General features: G+C 42.1%; 1 protein-coding gene across 13 annotated transcripts in view; it reads right to left on the bottom strand.

Annotated features, from left to right (window-relative positions):
• casz1 (castor zinc finger 1) overlaps positions 1–20,065 on the bottom strand; it is a 390,214-nt gene that overhangs the window by 368,745 nt on the left and 1,404 nt on the right. The window contains exon 1 of one of the 13 annotated variants that reach the window (XM_072586054.1): positions 13,248–13,272. The exons of the other annotated variants lie outside the window; for them this stretch is intronic. The gene's annotated coding sequence lies outside the window, so the exon portion shown is untranslated. Of the gene's footprint in view, positions 1–13,247; positions 13,273–20,065 lie in introns of those variants that run through there. 13 annotated transcript variants of the gene reach the window in all.

The following is a 20,065-nucleotide window of genomic DNA, read 5'->3' as shown; positions in this document are numbered from 1 at the left end:
TCCATCGGTTGAGAATTCTAGAACTTGGGGCAGTGTCTGAGAATTAGAGCCAGACCGTTCAGGAGAGATGGTGTTGAGAGTGTGGTGCTGGAAAAGCGCAGCAGGTCAGGCAGCGTCTGAGGAGCAGGAGAGTCGACGTTTCGGGCATGAGCCCTTCAATCAGGAATCCTCCTGCTCCTTGGATGCTGCCTGACCTGCTGTGCTTTTCCAGCACCACACTCTTGACACTGATCTCCAGTTCTGACTTTTTCCCCACTCAGGAGAGATTCGATTCCCTACAGTGTGGAAACAGGCCCTTCAGCCCAACAAGTCCACGCCGACCCTCCGAAGAGTAACCCACCCAGACCCATTCCCCCTCTGACTAATGCACCTAGCACTATGGGCAATTTAGCGTGGCCAATTCACCTGACCTGCACATCTTTGGACTGTGGGAGGAAACCAGAGCACACGGAGGAAACCCACGCAGACATGGGGAGAACGTGCAAACTCCACACAGACTGTTGCCCAAGGCTGGAATCGAACCTGGGACCCTGGCGCTGTGAGGCAGCAGTGCGCACCACTGAGCTACCATACCACTCCAATGTTAGGAAGCACTTCTACACACAAAGGGTGGGAGAGGGTTGGAACTCTCTTACACAAAAAGCAGAGGATGCTGTATCAGTTGTTCAGTTTGAATCTGAGACAGACAAATTTTCATTAAGCAAAGGGATAAGGGCCAAAGGCAAGAGGTCACAGATCAGCCATGATCTCATTGAATGGTGGAACAGGTTCAAGGGGCTGAATGGCCTCCTCCTGTTCCTATGTTCCTAGGAGCCATTATCTTTCTGCAACTCACTACAGTCACGAGTGTGTTACTGGAAAAGCACAGCAGATCAGGCAGTATCCGAGGAGCAGGAGAATCGACGTTTCGGGCAAGAGCCCTTCATCAGAAATGAGACCTTGTTATAGACATCAAGTAGCCTTTTCTCTATTTTCAATAACCTTATCATGTGGGGCTAAAACAGAGCTCAGCACAGTGAGCTACAGCAGGACCCAACAACAGAGGCCTGGGCTCTTACGGGTCCTGCTGTACTCTTATCAGAGGGCCGTGTTGGGGGTGGTTTTGGCCTGGGTCAGAAACAGCCCATGAATTCTGTCCATGCTCCTGGACAAACATGGGTTTTCAGAGCTCCTGTGCGCTTTATGCTTTATTCTTTGATGAGTTACAGTCCAGCTGGTCCCCTAGCCAAATGGGCATTGTGTTCAACACTGTTCGGCAGCAAGGAAGAATTGCATTTATATAGCACCTCTCCCAACCTCAGGAAGTCCTCAAATTGCTCAACAACCAGTGAAGTACTTTTGAAGTGAAATCACTGATGTAATTTTTAGATTAAAATTTTCCATTACAACCCACTAAGCGATACAAAACTTTGTTTTCAGGCATGAGGTACAATGAGGTAAGTTTAACTGAAGTGAGTGCACCTTGGCAAGCCTGCTCCTAGTGGAATGTCCCAGTAGTGGAACCCATGGCATTGTCAATGATTTGAACGATTGGGGAGTACTTAATAGTCGCCCTCCTGATGCAGGGTTCTAGCTGTTGAAGGATAAATGGACAAAAGACCAAAGGTCAACCTATTACCAATGGTGCTGGGGCACTTCCTCCCTAGTCAGGCTTCATGGGAGAACCATGCCATTCAGGATGAAATAACTTTGGAGAAATTATATTAAAAAGTGCAAATGTTTAATGAAACTACACTACTTTTCCAATGCAGAATGTCCAGGAAACAAATCTCCATTAAGAATCAACTTCCTTCCAGCTGTCATTGCCTTCAGTAAACCATTGATCAGTTCAGTGGGTGAGAAAATGATTCACAAAGTCTGTCTGCAATCAGCTGACAGAGGATCCCCTTCCTCCATTCTACACAATCATACCAGATAAACAAGCAGGTAAATAGTGACTTCTCGCAAAGCCCCATTGACTCAGGCAGGAACAGACTGGGATATGGTAATGTTTGTTTTGGACTTGATTTGCATAATTAATACCAACCTATATTTTCATACAGTAAACGTTCCATTTCTGTGGCAGGTACTTCACAGAACGCCCCCCCCCCAGTACATACAGGCTCAGAATATGTGCACCCTTATGTCAACACACAAAGATAGTATAAATATACTCAGATTTAAATATGGCATTATTTTGTAAACGTGTTACTTTTGGACAATGAGGCCACACATGTTCCCACCCGTCACAGGTTGCTCCCCTGAGGAAATGTTGGCAGCACACAACTGATGCAACACATTTTCCATTTTCTTGGGGAACTTGAAGGCTGAAGATTTACTTTGATTTCCTTTAGTTTACACAATACCATCTCTCTCTCTCACACTCACACTCAATCACTCTTTCACAAAACACACACACTCTCTCTCTCACACACACTCTCACACTCACACACACACACTTTCACAAAACACACACATACACACACTCTCTCTCACACATACACTCTCACACACAGACGCACACACACATTACTTGGATTCTCTCACACACGCACAAACACATACACATGCGTTACTTGAATGCATGGATTCTCTCACACACACATACACACACACACACACAAAAACACACAAACACATACACACACACGCGTTACTTGAATGCATGGATTCTCTCTCACACACACACAAACACATACACACATGCGTTACTTGGATACTTGGATTTGGCCAATAGCATCTGAGGTCGTCTCAATCCTTTCTCTCTGAAACATTTATCTAGCTTACCCATAAAAATGCTGTTTCTGTTAACTTTGCCTCATGGAAACCATTTACAGGTTTCATTTGAATGAAGGAACAGAATTAAGGCTCCGAATGGTCTACACCTGCTCCTAATTCATGGGGTCATATGTTCAACCACTCTGCACAAAGACATTTTTTCAGAATATCATTTGCTAACATTTACCTTATAGTTAAACGTCTACCTGTGTTCCCTGATGCATTGATCCAATGTGTGACTTTCCTCTCCACTCTAAGTTGCCCAGTTTTATCCCTGTCTTCCTAGATTCGAAACAAGTCTTTCGTCAGAGTGGACAGAGAGTTTTATCCACGTTGTGAATATTCTCATACCTGTAGCTCTCATTTTGGAATATCTCAGAAAGTTTCACCATGTCACAGATACAGCAATGTTTCCAGTTGGTCTATTTTATTCAGTAGTGTTGGTGTATGTAGACACCAGCGGATTCCCTTCACATCTCTGAGTAAATAAAAAGAAGGCAGGGCTTGCTGGGAATGCTGTAAGGCCACCAACCTGAAACCATCACTGTCTCACTCCCCACAGATGCTGTGGTTTGCTGGTTCTAACACTTGCCTTTTTAAATTTCTTCTTCTTTGAATAATGTCAGTTTTTACTTCCACCTGAACAGGCAGGTAGGATGTGAGCTTCATCCTGCAATCCCCAAACGTATCCCCAATAAAGCAATGCTCCCTCAGTTCAGAAACGAGATTGTGCCCAGTAGGTCTTGATCCCACAACCTTCTGACCTCGGGGTAACCAGGAAGCTATCAATAAGCCTAAGTCTCAGCTCCAACAAGCTCTTGTGGTTCATAGGGAGCCAGTGTTGTGGTGGTACCGTAACTGCTCTGGTAATTCAGAGATCTCTGTCTAGATGTGATGATGGGATTTACATACAGTTCACACATTTGAAAATCTAAAACAAACATCAGTGATGGTGACTGAAATGATCATCAATTGTCATAAAATCCTGTCTGGAAGGAAATCTGCTGTTCTTACCAGTCTGACCTACATCTGACTCCAAACCCACAGCAATGTGGTTAATCCTGAACTGCCCTCTGAAACGGCCTTGAGAGACAATCAACTCAAGGGCAACTGGGATGGGCATGAACTGCCAGCCTTGCCAGCGAGATCCACACCCCAGTCACAAAGTAATAAATGAAGAAAGCAAATCAAAACAGCAATTAAGAAGGTTAGCATTGTCCAGGTCAAAGTAGCTGATTGGTTGCCACCCATTGAACCAGCTTAAACATCTACCCCATGCACAATCTACACACAACATGGACTGCAGCTTAAACATCTACCCCATGCACAATATATGCACAATATGGACTGCAGCTTAAACATCTACTCCATGCACAATATATGCACAATATGGACTGCAGCTAAAACATATACCCCATGCACAATCTACACACTGTATAGACTGCAGCTTAAACATATACCCCATTCACAATATATGCACAATATGGACTGCAGCTTTAACATCTACTCTATGCACAATATATGCATAATATGGACTGCAGCCAGTTGCCATTGCTCCTTTGGTAGCATCTCTGAAAACATTCCCTTCTACTACCACAAACAACAAGGGCTGTAGGACAATGGGGACACTAGGACTTCAAAGTCACATGACCCACTTGGACACATCTGCTATGGTCACTGAGTAAAATGACAGTGACAGGGCCACCAACCTTTCAAAACGAAGAGGAAGACATTCTTTTGAAGACCTTTTTAAAGGCACAAGAGGTGGGCAATAAAGGCTGATCTTGCCAGCAATGCCCACTTCCAACACAATGATCAAACTTAAGAGGCTGAGCCTCCAATGAATTTGCTTTGACAAAACCTTTGACAAAACAACACTTTGCACTTCATGTAGCGAAACCGCTCAAGACCCTCCATAGGAATAGCATCGAATTAAATTTGATATTGAGCCATGTCAAGACCAAAGGCTTGGTCAAAAAGGAAGGCTGAACAGAGTGTCTTCATGAAGGAAGTTGAGGTGCAGAGGGTCAGACAAATAATTATGGAGCTTAGGTCCTCGGTAACAGAAGGCCCAGGTACCAACAGTGCAGCAGTGAAATAGGGAAACTCACAAGGTCAGGATCCGAGCTGAGAGAGAGAGAGAGAGAGAGACAGAGAGAGAGAGCTTGAAAGTGCATAAATGGAGGGTTGTTAAAAAGATAAAGTCTTGTGAATTGCAGGTGCCTTCATTAAATACACCAAATTCTTGACCTCCATGACTGACTTTTACTTCTCTTTTTTGATTATAAGGACGTTGACAGGGTGCAGAGTTTGTGTGATCAAGCCGAACTCCACATTAATTCCTGCAATCTGTCCCCACCTTTGATAAATAATTCAAAATTGGCACAAAACAGCAGAGAAAATGAAATATTCCCTGAACAACAAAATCTTAACTTATAGAGAGAACAAATGTTAGGGTGGAGGGGGCTACCATTTCTTAAACAAATATTGGGAATGATTCATAATAGGCCTGAGCAAGGAAAATAAACTAGATTGGTTAGTGAGATGTGTGGAGTATTATAAATTAATCATAAATCTAGGTTAAAAATTAATTTAGATTCTCATTTCTTTAGAAGCCTTTTTTTGCCAATAAGTTTAAATCATGATTCAGAAAAACAGCTGAACCGGAGAAGCATATAATATTAATTAAATTTAGCAAGTAAAATAGTATGTAATATACAGGAAGAAATAAAATACACTACAGGATATCCAAATATTTATGACCCATGGCTTTAACCCTCTGGGGTTTTCAGTAATGTAAATAATGAAACTAACATTTTCCATTTTCTTCTGGTCGTGCAGATATAATGTCCATTTTCGAGACTTTAATTCTCATGCTCCCCACCACAGAGCTTTTACAGAATGTCCTCTCACATCAGAGTCGTGTCTGAGATGTCAATGAAGCTATTTCAGTCATCACAGGGTTAACAGCAGACCATGCAACCCAGGACTAATTGATTTTCTAAGTCGTTTATTTTATTAGAAATTCTCTACTTCATTTATTAAAAAGATCCAAAATGAGGCATTATTCTGTTTTCTAATTAAAAATTAATATTCAAATATTATTAAGGATGCTCAAAGAATGCTGAACCTTAGGCTGTGGAGGGAAATAAATGCAACTTTTTTTGGGATTGTACATTGGCTTCTGAGAATAATTAAAGCACAGATCTAACAGAGGGATGTGTTTAGCTGTTTGTAAGCAGAGGAAATTCAGTCTAGCCCTAGTTATGCACACGATCTTTATTCAATTGCTGTTGTTATAGAGTCATCGGTTCATAGAGATGTACAGCATGGAAACAGACCCTTCGGTCCAACCCCTCCATGCCGACCAGATATCCCAACCCAACCTAGTCCCACCTGCCAGCACCCGGCCCATATCCCTCCAAACCCTTCCTATTCATATACCCATCCAAATGCCTCTTGAATGTTGCAATTGTACCAGCCTCCACCACTTCCTTTGGCAGCTCATTCCATACACGTACCACCCTCTGCGTGAAAAAGTTGCCCCTTAGGTCTCGTTTATATCTTTCCCCTCTTACCCTAAACCTATGCCCCTCTAGTTCTGGACTCCCCGACCCCAGGGAAAAGACTTTGCCTATTTATCCTATCCATGCCCCTCATAATTTTATAAACCTCTATAAGGTCACCCTCAGCCTCCGACACTCCAGGGAAAACAGCCCCAGCCTGTTCAGCCTCTCCCTGTAGCTCAGATCCTCCAATCCTAGCAACATTCTTGTAAATCTTTTCTGAACCCTTTCAAGTTTCACAACATCTTTCCGATAGGAAGGCGACCAGAACTGCACGCAATATTCCAACAGTGGCCTAACCAATGTCCTGTACAGCCGCAACATGACCTCCCAATTGCCCGAAACGCCGATTTCGCTGCTCCTTGGATGCTGCCTGAACTGCTGTGCTCTTCCAGCACCACTAATCCAGAATCCTGAACTCAATACTCTGACCAATAAAGGAAAGCATACCAAACCCCTTCTGGAGATATCTAACACTTGACTGTTTGACTGTTCAACAAAGCTTTATGGGTTTGATTCCCAGGGTCACTTGGCTCAAAGACCCAACTCCCTCCATTGAATAAGCTTCCATCCATACAGCACTGTATAAAATGGCATTGAAAAGTAAGGCATTATGAGACTGTTTCTTCCATTGAGTATCCATTTCTGGAGCTTGTTCCATAGCGCAGACCCATCTTGCTCTCTACACCACTCTCCTGACAGAGAAGGAGCTGTGCACTTTGTAATAATACTCAATCCACCAAAGAAAGAGTCATAGAAACACCATTGTGAGTTGGTTGGGCTGTTTCTGGGCCTTATGTTCTTTGTAAGGACTTACATTTAAATAGCACCTTCCATGACCTCTGGAGGTCCCAATGTGCTTTATATTCAACAAAGTAATTCCTGGAACATGAGAAGCACAGCAACCGATTGCACATAGTACGATCTCACAAAACGGCAACGTAAAAACATGCTTTTGACATTGGTTGAGAGACGAATGTTGAGAGACAAACTCTCTGCTGTTCTTCAAATACCCCTCTGGCATCTTTATGGCCATCTGAGAGGGCAGATGGGTGCCTTGGGTTGATGTCACAACTAAAAGATTACATCCCCTGATGGTCAAGCTCTCTCCCAACATAGGAACAGCCAACGATTTTATGTCAGCTCTCTTGAGTGGAATTTAAACCCGCAATGTTTCTGACATGGAACTATCAGTAATACCTGTACAGGAAGAAAGATGGAAGTGGTGCCCCAGTCATAGCCATTGACACAGGGTCAGCTGCAGGTCAGCAGGCCAGCCTACTCTTTCAAACCACTACCAAACCAATGCCTGATAAAAGGACGTAACTGGACAGGTATCCCACCATGGTAAAAACAATGACTACAGATGCTGGAAACCAGATTCTGGATTAGTGATGCTGGAAGAGCACAGCAGTTCAGGCAGCATCCAAGTAGCTTCGAAATCTCAGCATTGTGAACTGAAATGACACACACAGCTCCATTGACCCCACTAAGTCCTCCTGGCTAACATCTGGGCGCTTTTGCCAAAATTGGGAGAGCTGTCCCATAGCTAGTCAAGCAACAGGCCTAATAGAGTCACATTTGCAGAATCACACCGTACAAACCATGTTCCAGACACTGCCATCACTAGCGTTGGGTTCAGCCTGTGCTATTGATATGGCTGACCCAGCAGGGGTGGTAGCACAATGGGGTACAGGAGCATGGAGCTGTTGTGGGAGTCTTCGACACTGACTCTGGACTCCAGGGAGTATCGAGGTGTCAAGCTAAACATGGGCAGGGAGAGCGCCTGCTGATGAGAAGCTATCATCTGTTCTGGGTTGATAAATCCATACTCGTCTATGTTAAACAGCTCTTGTAGGATGCACAAGGCTGGCAAGGATACAGAAGATACTCTGGGCGGGGACTTCAATGTCTATCACTAGTAGCAACTCTTTGGTATCAAGACTGATTGAGCTGGTCATGTCTGAAAGGGCGCTGCTGCAAGACTTGGTCCACAGCAAGTGGTGAGGGAAGTGATAAGAGAGAAAATAAGAAGCAGGACAAATCCAACCCGGCCAATTCCCACCCCATCAGTCCACTCTCGATCAGCAGTAAAGTGATGGAAGGGGTCATCAACAGTGCTATCATGCAGCACCTCTACAGCAATAACCTACTCAGTGACGCCCAGTTTGGGTTCTATCAGGGCCCCTCAGCTCCTGACCTCATTACAGCCTTGGTTCAAACATGGACAAAAGAGCTGAATTCCAGAGGGGAGAGTGACAGCCCTTGACATCAAGGCTGCATTAGACTGTTTGTGTCATCAAAGAGTCCCAGCAAAACTGGAATCAATAGGTATCAATAAGTATCTTTGCTGTTGGAGTCACACCTGACACAAAGGAAGATGGTCGTGGTTATCGGAGGTCAGTTACCTCAGTTCCAGGACATCTCTGCAGGAATTCCTCAGGGGAGTGTCCTCGGCCCAACTATCTTCAGCTGCTTCATCAATGACCTTCCATCCAGCATAAGGTCGGAAGTGGGGATGCTCGCTGATGGATGGACACAGCTCACCATCATTTGCGACTCATCAGATACTGAGGGTCAGAGACGAGGAATACTGTGGTGAATAACTCACCTCCTGACTCCCCAAAGCCTGTCCACCATCTACAAGGCACAAGTCAGAGTGCGATGGAATGCTCCCCACATGCCTGGATGGATGCAGCCCCAACAACACCTGAGAAACTTGACACCATCTAAGACAGAGCAGCCACTTGAGTGGCACCACATCCACAAACATCCCCTCCCTCCCTCACTGACACTCAGTGGCAGCAGTGTTTACCATCTCTAAGATGCACTGCAGAAATTCATAAAGGCTCCTTTGACCACACCTTCCAAACCCACAACCACTTCCATCTTGAAGGGCAAGATCAGCAGACAAATGGGAACACTGACATCTGTAAGCCCCCTCTGTCACCCTGACCGGGAACTATATCACTTTCTATTCACAAGATCCTGGAAGCCCCTCTCTGATGGGTGTAACTATATCTCACAGGCTGCAACAGTTCAAGAAGCTCACCAACACCTTCTCAATGTAGTTCCGATGTGCAGTAACTGCTGGCCCATGTTAGTGACGCCCACATTCTGTGAATTATTTGAATGAAACAGCATCAAGAAAATGAGCTGGACTGAGGAACCTGATGCCAGGCTTTTCTCCAAGTCCAAGGGTGCAGCTTAATGCATGCAACTTCAGCACAGACTGAAGTCAGGTTACTGGGAGCACAAACCTACATCTGACTTTTACATAAAAATCTGCTCCCTCAGGTACACACCCAAGAGATGGCAATTATTTGTAATTCTAAGAATATGTTTACAATTCTGTGTAGGATGATTGGAATAGAATATAAGCTTGTTTATTGTCTATTAAGTGCACTTAATACTGAAAAGGCTGCAGACAAAGCATGACATAAAGTAGCATGTATAATAAGACAGTGATCCAACACAAACACAGACCTGCACAGCATTATACAATGAGCAAACTATTTTTCTTTCTTGAGAAAGTCTGTGGTGGGTATTGGGGATCCTGTCGAAACCAGTACACAATGCACTGTTCAAAGGAATCAGCCAGAATTGTCTATTATGACTTCAACTATAGAATCACGGATTGATATAGCACCTAAAGATAACATTCAGCCCATTGTGCCAGTGATAGCCCTTTGGAAGAACTATCCAATTCTTCCCTATTCTCCAGCCTTGGATTTCTTTGTTTACCATCAGGTACTTGGCTAATTCCAATTTTAGAGGAGAAAGTGAGGACTGCAGATGCTGGAGATCAGAGCTGAAAATGTGTTGCTGGAAAAGCGCAGCAGGTCAGGCAGCATCCAAGGAGCAGGAGAATCGATGTTTCGGGCATCAGCCTGAAAAAGGGCTCATGCCCGAAACGTCGATTCTCCTGTTCCTTGGATGCTGCCTGACCTGCTGCGCTTTTCCAGCAACATATTTTCAGCTGATTCCAATTTTAAGTTGTTATTCAATCTCCTTCCACCGGTCGTTCAACCTCAGTATGTCAGCTCCTCAAAGCTTATGCAATAAAAAATTCTCTTCATTCTGTCCCTGGTCTATTTGTGCCAATTATTTTAGACTCGGGTCCTCTGGTCAATGTCCCTTGTGCCACTTAGAAGCAACTTTTCTATCAAAATTCTTCGCGTCTTTGAACGCAGTTACTAAACCTCCTGTTCACCTTCATAATTCTCAGAAGAACAAACTTGAGCAATAAAATTTCTATGGGAATAGCTGAAGTAGATCTTGACGAGAAATTGTTTCACTGGATCAGCCCTGAAATCGGGGTGATTACTGGTGGCTCCTGGAGCTTAGGCAGTTGAAAGGTGACCTTAAATAATGAGGTGTCTAGATAGAGTTAATGGTCGATGTCCCTTCCCGAGGATGGGGGATTTCAAGACTAGGGGGCACAATTTTAAGGTGAGAGGAGAGAGATTTAAAAGACAATTGAGGGTCAATTTCTTGACACAGAGGATCATAGAGTCATAGAGTCACAGAATCCTACAGCATGGAGGCAGGCCTTATGTCCCAAACTGTCCATGCCGACCAAAAGGAGTGGTTCAAATGTGGAATGAACTTCCTGAGGAAGTGGTCGATGTAGGTACAGTTACAACATTTAAAAGCCATTGGATAATTTATGAATTGGAAAGGTTGAGAGGAATATGGGCAGGTGGGACTAGTTGAGTTTAGGATTATGGTCGGCATGGACTGATTGGATCGAAGGGTCTGTTTCCTTGTTGTATGACTCTGTGATTCTATGAGTATGCAGTAAACTAAAGCCATCTTACAACTTACCCCGACAACTAACGGCAACATATTCAGCTCTCTGTCAGAAAAATACAACATGCTGTCCTGTTGCATTCCATGTCCTGAAAGCTTCAGAAAATACCAACCATGTTCTATTCTCCCTAAGGACAGTTTTAAAATGCACCCAGTCACAGTTCTCCCACTTATGCCTCCTGACACAGCGGGTGCCTTAGAAATAAAGTGACATAAACTGAGTTCCACAGCAATTAATGACCCACGGTTTTTATCACAGTTAAAAAGACCACTTTCTCTCAATAAAACAACTGTCCACTGAGGTGTATGAACCTTACAAATCTATACCTGATCCCCTGCTGACATGTTGGAGCCTGATTTGGAAAATTTAAAAGAACTGTCATTTTTAATTGCATTCCCTCTCTTTCCCAAAGTAAACATTAGAGAGGTAATTGCTGGAAGCGATCCACCAATACCTGTATGTGACCACATGGGGTCCTCAACCCCGTGGCTTGCTCACTGTCTTCACCTTGCTGCCTAATCTTCATCCAACTCCTTCCCACTGTACTGTGTGAATGAACTGCAGGATTAGCCACTCATTTTCATTAAATTTCAATAATTGTTCAGACTTTCACAAAGTGTAAATCTGTTCTTATTTTTACCCACTGAAGCTTCAACCACATTGAGAGTTGGTCATGCTCCTGATAGGTGGGTTACAAGGCCTAACGAAGAATAGGTTTGGGTACAGAAATCTTAAAATGAATTTGCTAAACAAGAGTTGGTGACACAAGCAGAGTCTAAAATTTAGGAGTCTTGGTGGTCCACAAGAGATACAAATTTAATAAAAAAGAATCAAGCCATTCAAACATACTCAGCAAGGTAGGTGAGCCTAAACCAAGATGCATTGACCCATAGGTAAGGACTCTGTCACTGCGCCACAAGACCCTTGACCAGAGATACAATCTCGTGATGACAAAACTGCTGAGTAATGTGGCACCACATTTCAGATTCTGTTAGCACACCATCCAGGGACCTGGTGAGCTCACCTCAGTGAAAGGAGACTTAGAGAGACCTCCAGTAAATGGGGATGTGATTAGATTTCATCAAGTCAGTGGTAAGACAGTTTCAAATAATCATTTATGACACAGAACAACACAAATACTTAAGCAATGCAAACATTAGATATAATGTATTAAATGGAACAACTCTCAGCAAATAGAGCAAAATGAAATCATGCTTTAAATCTGACATTTTTTTTCTTTCTATCTTGTTTGTTCTTCCGTTGATTAAGGAAGGCAGATGAAATTTATCTTCAGTTTTGTTCGTGCTGTACGTACAGCGCAGTCACAGAAGATTCATTAACTTGTAGTTAAGATAGGTCTGCTATGTTAAAAGTTGAATTTATGGTTTGATGGCAATAGCAGCATTTGGTGGATTCCACTGTGTGATATTAGAGTGATTAAGGTCATCACAGCCAGCGTCAGATAAATGGAGGACATTTCAATACTCACCAGTCCTGTGTGTTGGGGGGATGGGACCTTAACAGTCAGCCCTAGTGCAAAAAACTGTCACTGACAGACAGGAATTATTTTTAGGAATGGGTCTGAAGTTTCATGTTGGTTGGCTCGATTTTAAGCCTGCATTGAGTATTTTATGGTGAACCTGGACAGTCCATCAGGTGGACTGACCATCCAAACCTAACCATGAACAGGGACTCTTGGCCCAATAAGGCACAGGGTGAAGGTCACCTGAGGGGCGAGGGAGTACCATCTCTTTATAGAGGTGTATCCTTTCCCTTCCTCCTACACCTTCACTCACACCTTCCAAACATCACACCCCTGCTCCACACACTCCCACCTCTCTCCATCCTCTCCTTTCCCCCCCCCCCAACTCCCCAAACTCCCCAACCCCACCCTCCACCCCCCAACAACACCCCCCATTGCATCTGGTGTCAGTTTCAAACAGCTGCAGCAGCCGAAAGCAGAATGCTGGGATTCCAAGTTCTATACCAGACTTAGATATATGCCATCTTTACTGCTGCGCAGGAACCTCCCAGTGAATCAAAGGTCAGCTAAACTGAAAGATGGTGGAAGTCTGATATAGAATAGATTTTATAAACCCATCTTCCAATACCTTGTCGTTCTGAAGGAGCATCATACCAGACCCGAAACGTTAACTCTGTTTCTCTCTCCACTCCTGAGTATCTCCAGTCCTCTCTATGTTTGACTCAGTTCGTATACATTTCATTGGATCCGCGGAATCCTGCTTTGCCCAAAATGGCTGCCACATAAGGATGTTCACTGCATCTCGGAAAGTGATGAGTTACGGCTGAGACACAAAGCGAGTGCAAATCTTACGTATTTGTGACAGCAAACTTTAAAATAAGTCTGCAATTAATAAATAAATTTAACTTCACATTGTCATTTCTTTGGAAATTCAGCCTAATTTTAACAGAGCAAAGACTGGAAGTTGCTTTGCAGGCAAGTCAACGAGCACATTTTTCATGCAAGATTTGAAATGCTGATGATGATTATATGCAGAATGGACCTTTGATGGGTGGTAAAACAACACTGATTTGGCCATATTTGTACAAAGAGAGAACAATAAAAAAGGGAATAGGAAAAGTTTGTGATGTCAAAGTCCTATTGATAATAATGCCTTTTTATGATGGTTATAAATGAAAACAGCCTTTTATAAAAAGTTATATATTTTTAATTGGTATCAAAATGTTGTTGCGTATTAGGAGTTATTTCTGATTTCACGGATCTGTTTCTGGATTCTCTGTCAGCAGCAAGGTTGCTAACGCATGATCACTCTCAGATGTTTCGGACCAGCCTGATCACTAGAGGAAAATTCCGCTCCCATGTTGGGAAGAATCCTACAACAGGAATTCCCACTGTGCACCTTCATTTCTCCTCAGCTAATGGAGATCCAGCACAACCGAGACTTCGGGGACAATCCAAACCATTGGCAGCTCTTGTTCACAGGCCAGAAACAAGACTTTGCACTTTTCCAATCTTAACATCTCCAAAGAGAAACATACAGTGCACTTTCCTGAAACAGTCTGGCCAATGTGAGTACCACAGATTCTCAGAGTAATTAAAGTTCTTCAGGAAGTCACCAGAGAGCACAGGAACAGGGGCCAATTTGTCCATTTCTGCCTTGTCCATGATTTGATTAGATTATGGCAGATCTTTATCATAGGCCTACGCACTCACTTTGGCTCCATAACCTTTAAATAGCTTCTCTTAACTAAAATGTCTTAGTCTCAGTTTGAAGTTTCCCATTCACATTACTTCAGTTTCTTAGGAGAGAGAGAGTTAAAGATCTTCACTACCTGCGCTCTTTGCTGTTTTCTCCAATTAAAAAAAATCATTGTACACTGCTACTGTTTAGTTTACAGTGGGGCCACTGGACAGAATGTCTATTTTGTAAACTGCCTTAGTTCTGACTGAACCTAACACCTTCAAGCCTCATGTTTGATAGGATGCTGCTGCTGAAATGTTTATGCGTTATCGTGAATTGGTGGAACTCCTTATCAAACGCATTCAGAAATAAAGTGCCTTCCAAATTGATCTTTAACTTTGCTGCCCTATAATGCAAACTCTGCTCAATCTCTACCTCAGCCACCCACTCTCTCCTGATCACCGCCATCCCACCAACATTATTCCCCTTCAGCGGGGGAGAAAGAATGCAAAACAAATTGTTATTTCCAATCTCGACACTTACAGCAAAGACACACATTGGCTATGAAATGGTTGGAGATCACTGAAAGACATTGTAACGAGTCAGAAAAATCCCAATGATGTTGGAAACTATGGAAAGAGAGTGTGAGAATGACTTCGGTTGTATCACATCGCCTCAGAGGGCATTGATGTGCTGGCAATGTCAGGTCAGGACAAACCTCTTGTGTGATTTGCCTTTTGGGGTAAGTCAAATGCCTACAGGGTGTAAGGGGCAAAGAATAAAAGTGGGGAGGGTGGTAGAGACAGTAGGACGTAATGTAGTTTAAACCAATGTGATTTTTTTTTATATTTAATAACTGTCATAGTGCTGAAAAGAGCTGTGACTAACTGCTGGAAACCAGGCTGCCAGCAGCTGCTCACTCAAGCACATTACTAGTCAATTTATAAGTTTTTTGTGTAGTTAAATAATACATTTACTAGAGATATATAACACGGAATTAATATAGCAGGAAGAGCAGAAACTAGAGTCAAAGTGTTTGCAATACAGAAAAACAGGGATCCTCGAGGGAATTGGTCAACACTGGTGAGGTACATTGCAAGCTAGACACTGGAATGTGTATTTTGTTACACAAGTGAGCAATGTAGCCTTTTCTCGTGACTGAAATAAAATCCAGAATCCCCGTGCATGTATCAGTATGTTCGATATTCTTATTTATTTTGAAGCAGAAATGGAAAATGACGACATGAGCATTTCAGCAATTGCACTGAGCAATATTGGACAGTGGGTGTACTGCTTTTATAGATAGTTGACCTGTGGGATTATCATTTTTTGAACAGAAACTTGTGAAGTGTGAGACAATAAAACTAATACCTCAGATTCAAAAACCGACAGACCCAGAGAAGGATATAATATAGAATGGTGAGAAACTAGAACATTCCAGAAAAGCTAGCCTTGTTAACTTCTTTTCCCAATCATGTGACAATATTTATGCATATACAATGGAACCTTTTTATGGGGAAGCGCAGTTTAAAGCACACGTCACCACTTAAGAAAACTAGCTGATGAGTTTTGCTGCATTTGGGAGTGATCGAGCACTTGGCACCTCATTGACTGGGGAAAGCCATGACACACAGTTCATATAGAACATGCGGCTCAATGTGAAAAGGCTTCACTGGGGGCTTGTGGGGGCAGTTCAGTCACAAACCAGGAAGAGCATCGATCAGTTCCCCAGCCTTGACTGAGTTAGCTGTTCTCAGCTCATAACTGGCCTCAGAATAAAGCTTTTACAACATGGAAAAAGGCCCTTCAGCCCATCATGTTTGTACCGGTGATGAAGCATCCATTTATTCTAATCAGACACCTGGCCTGCAGCCTCGTATGCTACAGCATTTCAAATGCTCATCTATATAGTTCTTAAATTTCTTGAGGGATTCCCTCCTCTACCTTCCTTGACCCACAATGAACTGAGCTTTCTTCTGTTGACTGGTGCTTAATAGAAGGGTTAGAGGACACAGGACAGGATCCAATTTCAGGTTAGACACTGGAGTCAATACTGTCAAGTAGAGTGGAAGGCAGAAAAAAATGGTGTGGCAACCAAATGATCAGGAAATGCACAAGACTGAAGAAAAACAGTGTTTCCAAGACCGACTGATCCAAACGATTCCTTCACTATGAAGCTGGTTTGGAGCTAAGTGGGTATTTTTTGAAGAGGATAGAAACTGCTTTCCAAATGAGCTAGAATTGACATATTTTTAAAAATTATGCAGTTAAAAATGAGTGTAAAAACAGATTAGGTACTTTATGACCAGTGGCATTAGTTTCCACCGTGGTTATAACAAATGTTCCAACAAATTTTATGATGGAATAAAAGACTGCACATTGCACTTTAATGTTATTAAAGTCCCCTATCTCCACTGTAACTATTACTCCATAGATAAATGATTAAAGCAATTAAAACTTTTCTCAATTCATTTTCATCTGATTAAATTGCAGCTGCACTAAAATTTTCCAAAAAGAAGTCATCTCAATGTAAAAAGATTTGACCATGCAATATTGTATAAAGGAAATCCAACTAGCCTGAATGTGCTAAGGCTTTGGTTAACAAATTCCTTAAAGATTGCATTAAAAATATTTAGGTTTTATATTTTTTATATTTGAATTGGTTGTGTAAATTCATAAATATGGATACTGCAGTTGGAGCTTTTGTATTTAATATTTAGAATGATGGTGTACGTCTTTGGACTTATTTTTTTCACACGTATTACTTCCACATGCATTTTGCATCATAACATTCTGTTATCACACAGAGTGGCTTCACCTTCAGTAAGTTCGATAGTTTGCTACAGGCCAGTATTCTTCCACAAATTATTTAAAAGAGCGAGCTCAAATCTCAGCTCCTTAATAATCTCTCTGCTAAACATTATAAGGCACAATCCCCTTGTCCCTTACAGATTAAACAATAACATTATTAGAGTTCAATGCTTTTTCATTTAAAGGATAGTAATTCCATAACAAGAACGCTATTCTAATCAGTACACAGGAGGTGAATTGGGACATTTTGACCCTCCAATTGGAGCTTCAGTTTTTCCACTATATAATAGAGACCACTGCATTGAAGTTAGGCATTGTACTGTCCTTGATCATCGTAATCATAACCAAACTACAGAGGTCTTTCAATTCATGTTTTGTTAAATTGGTGTATGGACTGTGGACAATTTTTTTTAGATTCTTTGGTTGCCATATGCTTTTCACTAAGAGATTACACTGAATGATTCATTTTTCTAAAAAAGCAGTTTATTTAACTTTTGAGAATAAATTCAATGGAAAACAGATGAAGATATTTAGGCAGGAGAGAGTTAAATCCACACTGGGATTATTTGCAGTGGTCTAACATGAAACAGTCCTTATTAATGCAAATAAAACCGAGCATAAAAACTTCCACAGGATGGAAAAAAAGAGAAACACAGAAAGGTTTGATGTATCAAAGGAAGCTCTGGAGGTTTTTAATAAGTGGATGTGAAGTTTTAATTTTGTTTTGCCTGCCATTGCAACATCTTCATAGATTGACAGCTGTCAATCTATCAAAAAAATTAACCCCCACCCTGAGCTGTGCTCAGGAAACAGTATCTCCTATCAAAATGATGAGGCTGCCTCTGTCCTGAAGCCACTGTACTGATGACTCTCACCTTGAGGCTTACTCTGTAATACTAGCAATGCTGTCTCATTCCTTTAATACTTATTAAGAATGATAATTAGTTCTAAAGGGGCAAATCATCATTTTTCCAGTGCATGTTTTTTTCAAAGGCATTTAGGACACATGCTGGAAACAGATGATAACCCTGACCAAGGGCAACAGGGAGAAATCTTAACTTTTCCTCTGACGGGTTTGTGAACTGTATATTACAGTCCGACCATTTACAGGCCACAAGATCTCATTTCCAGGAACAATGTAGACGATTTTTTTCTCTCCCCACCCACCCCCCCATTTACGGCAAACACAATGAAAGAATGAACAATGCATAAGTTTTGTTTAACTATGTAAATCATAAGGTAGGTGCACACAGTGAACCAGACCTTCCAAATAGCACAAAAGCCCAGTTTTGTTTTTATGCTGACTGCATCTACAGCTGCAGTGTCCCTTTTTCCAACAACTGACTGTCATTTGTAAATCAACGCGTGGAGTTTAAATTAACTAGCCATTAAGCTGTGGTGCTCCAGTAGATTTAGAATGGTGACAGTTAGGAAATAATATTACAATGTCAATATCGCGCAAAAACAATTGAGATTAATAATTATACAAATGTGAACTACGTGGAACAGTATCTTCCTATTGACTTTGACATTATTACAGGAAGATCAGGATCGGACGACCCGCTGCTTTCTTCAGCCATTTCTTTCCACGCTGATTTTTTTCTTGTACCTTGGACAACTTAACTTTTTAATTATTGATTGCTAATTAGCCGAACCTGCCATTATCAGGACAATTCCATTGTGATTCTGATAAATCTGCTCAGCATTTGGAAATGGCTGAGAAGCAAATATTAAAGGTCGAAAGAATTGAAATGCCCATTTTTTGCCACAATCACTGTATTCAATCCGGAGCAGTGACTTTGAACAATTTCTCTTTAATAAATATATTTAATCGTTTTACACAACTAGCACTTATACGTGACTGTGTACAATATCCTCCTATCTTATGACAGTTAAGAATACTGCAGATAATTTCAACTGAAATTAAACAGGTTAAATTTAGATTGACACACAAATCTGATAGAAACAGCAACAAAGAGATTCATTACACAACTAACGCTGAAAGCACATCAGAATGAGCTGTAGTTTCAAACTTAAGTTTTCTCTGGCAAAGTGTTTTCTGTTTTCTAACAGAGTATTTGAGCAATGCAGCTAATATTTGTCAATGGTGTAAATTATGACACCAGATAAAACAGCAAGATGACATTGACTGTGCTCAAAGAGGGAAAAAAGGTCATTAATTACTTATGTGCACTACTGCTTGAAAAAGACAATAAACCTCCATGGTCGCCATAGATATGACATGTTTGGTAAGAAAACAACATAATCATTAAGCGATGGAGCGAGATGCCAGAAGAACTCGAAGCCTTTAATGCTGGATGTGTTTTAAAGTCTCATCAAATTTGGCGTTCTAAATTCGATCAGTTTATGTAGCCATGGAAACGTGGGCAGATTATCATCAGTAGAATTAAAAATGATAAATTAAACAAGGCATCGAGGGGAGGAGGGCGGCGCTGCGTTGTAACTTGATTTACAAAGTTGCTGTTAAAACAATGTCAGTTTTTCCGGGGCTGGAGGTTCAACTTTTAAAAAACTAATGTGTATTTCAACTGATCTCCACATCTCCCCGCCCCACCCCCGGCAGTTCAAAAAGGCAAGTTCTTTGCCCTGGACGGGATAAAGTACTCCGTCTCTCTACAAGCTTTCACAGAGCACTGCACCTTCACATGGATTTCTCAGTCTGCAATGAGAGGAGGGGAATAAGCAACGGAGAAGTGAAAGGGGCAAAAAAGACAGGGAGGGGGGAGAGGGGGGGGATCAGCTGGGGTCAAATAATTTGTCCTTATCCAGGTTTCAAACTCCCTTTCTGTCTCCCTTTCTCTGGAATCTCCCAGATTGATAGATCGTCCCGGCACCTGTTATAATCCGAGGGGAGTGACCACCCTACCACCCCTCTTCCCAAAAATAAGGAGCGTTTTGCCTTTCTGCTCAATCTGCCCAAATTTCGCCCCTCT

Source organism: Chiloscyllium punctatum, chromosome 16 (assembly GCF_047496795.1).
Source record: "Chiloscyllium punctatum isolate Juve2018m chromosome 16, sChiPun1.3, whole genome shotgun sequence".
Classification (NCBI taxonomy): domain Eukaryota; kingdom Metazoa; phylum Chordata; class Chondrichthyes; order Orectolobiformes; family Hemiscylliidae; genus Chiloscyllium; species Chiloscyllium punctatum.
The sequence above is the reverse complement of the archived record's forward strand: the minus strand, read 5'-3'. Positions and strand labels throughout refer to the sequence as shown.